General features: G+C 43.3%; 1 protein-coding gene across 1 annotated transcript in view; it reads right to left on the reverse strand.

Annotated features, from left to right (window-relative positions):
* Nucleotides 1-2156, reverse strand: part of TANGO2 (transport and golgi organization 2 homolog) — a 38766-nt gene that overhangs the window by 5149 nt on the left and 31461 nt on the right. The window lies entirely within an intron of this gene.

The following is a 2156-nucleotide window of genomic DNA, read 5'->3' on the forward strand; positions in this document are numbered from 1 at the left end:
AAGAAGAAGAAGAAGAAGAAGAAGAAGAAGAAGAAGAAAAAAGAAGAAAAAAAAATAATGAGTTCTCCTTGCAAAAACCGGCAACTTAAATCTTTGATTCAGCTCTAATTTTGTCAGGAAACTATTTTGTTTTCCTAAAATTAATCTGATGATGTTTCTGCAGTAGATACACACTGATTAACTGTGCCCGCAGCACAGGAAAAATATTTTTATAGACTTGACCAAATTAATCTTTTAATTAAAAAAAAACCACAAACCACTTTTGAAATTAGCAGCTAAGATCCAGTGAGCAAAGTCTTTTGCTGGAAGGTGGGAGAGAGACATGGAATTGCTCTATAGCCGCTCGGTTTTTCTGCCTTCCCAGAATTAAAATAAAGAAAAAATCCATTTATCCAGTGAGAATTTGATTAGTCCCTTCCCAACACTTCTGTCCGCAGCGTTAGAAGCATCTAAGATGGGCCCAATACACTAAATTAGCACAGTTTCTTCTGCCAGTTACATTAGTTGGTTATTAATAATTTCCTATATATTTCACTGAAGCGATCCCATTGTATATTCTAATCACATCTCCTGGTTGTATAATCCATATCTGCTATTTTCATCCTCCTGGGATAATCACCAACTGTATTCAAGAGCCAATTAGATTAAGAAAAAAAACAACAACAACTTAAAATTATCATACCATAAATAGGAACCAATGTCAACCCACACCTATGGAATTAAGGAGGGGGGGGAGAGGAAAAGCCAAATCAACAAACCACCCAATCTTTACTGAAGGAAAAACATGCTGTAGAAGGGGGGGGGGGGCGGGAAAGAAAAGTCCATCAGCAGAATATAATTATCTGGGTAGATGTGCGTAATAAACTCATCCCCAAACAAATGAAAAGTTAATTAGTCAAATATATGCAGCCATATGAATTAGACATCCGTCTTCGGTGCCATAAAACCTTCAGAGGGAAATTAACTAACTCCCTAATATTTGCTGAGCTTGAACAGGGTAAAGGCTCAGCTTAGCTGCTGGTGGTTTTTCGGCTAGCCTTACGGTTAAGTCCGAACACACCTTTCGCCAGGTAAAACTGCAGGTGTGGGTTTTTTGGCCTCTTTTAGACCACCAATTGGGGTTCTCGTGGAACAACCAAGATTATGGCAAGAGGTAGTTACGCCAGCTCAAAGCAAAGGATTGCTTTTAAGGGAGGGCAGACCCAGATCTTGGCATCCTGAAAACCTGGAAACACGTTTGGTGGGCAAGCAAGCAAGCAAACAAACAAGCCGGTAGATGCCGTTAGCACATCAGAGTCGAGCAAAGAAAGGAGGAAACAGGGTCGGTCTTAATAATGGAGAATAATTGTAGCTCAGGGTGGAGATGAAGCGTCCTTGGTGCTCTCTGAGCTTGGTGGCTTTCTTGCAGATGTTTCATGACCCAACTAAGGAACACCATCAGTACTAAAAGGGAGTGGGCATTGTGGAGAAGAGGAGGACGACTCTGGGGGTCTTTAGTGCTCTCTGAACTTGGTAGTTTTTGTGCAGATGTTTCGTGACCCAGCTAGGGGACACCATCAGTGCTAGAAGGGAGTGGGGTTTGGGGGGGGAAGAGAGGAAGAGGAGGAGGACTGTGGGGTCCTTGGTGCTCTCTGAGTTTGGTTGTTTTCTTGCAGACGTTCCCTTACCCAGCTAGGTAACATCATCAGTGGTAGAAGGGAGTGAAGTTTGTGGAAAGAGGAAGAGGAGGAGGAGGAGGAGGAGGAAGACGACTATGGGTCTTTGGTGCTCTCTGAATTTGATTGTTTTCTTGCAGACATTTCCTTACCCAACTAGGTAACATCATCAGTGCTAGAAGGGAATGAAGTTTGTGGAAAGAGGAGGAGGAGGTGGTGGTGGTAGTGATGGAGGAGGAGGAGGAGGAGGAGGAGGAGGAAGACTATGGGTCTTTGGTGCTATCTGAGTTTGGTTGTTTTCTTGCAGACATTCCCTTACCCAACTAGGTAACATCATCAGGCTAGAAGGGAGTGGGGTTTGTGGTGATGATGGTGGAGAAGGAGGAGGACTGTGAGGTCTTTGATGCTGTCTGACCTCGGTTTGCTTGGTGACATTTCATTACCCAAACTAGGTAGCATCATCTTCCTTCCTTCCTTCCTTCCTTCCTTCCTTCCTTCCTT

This window comes from Protobothrops mucrosquamatus, unplaced genomic scaffold, assembly GCF_001527695.2.
Source record: "Protobothrops mucrosquamatus isolate PMUCROS unplaced genomic scaffold, P.Mucros_1.0 scaffold2345, whole genome shotgun sequence".
Classification (NCBI taxonomy): domain Eukaryota; kingdom Metazoa; phylum Chordata; class Lepidosauria; order Squamata; family Viperidae; genus Protobothrops; species Protobothrops mucrosquamatus.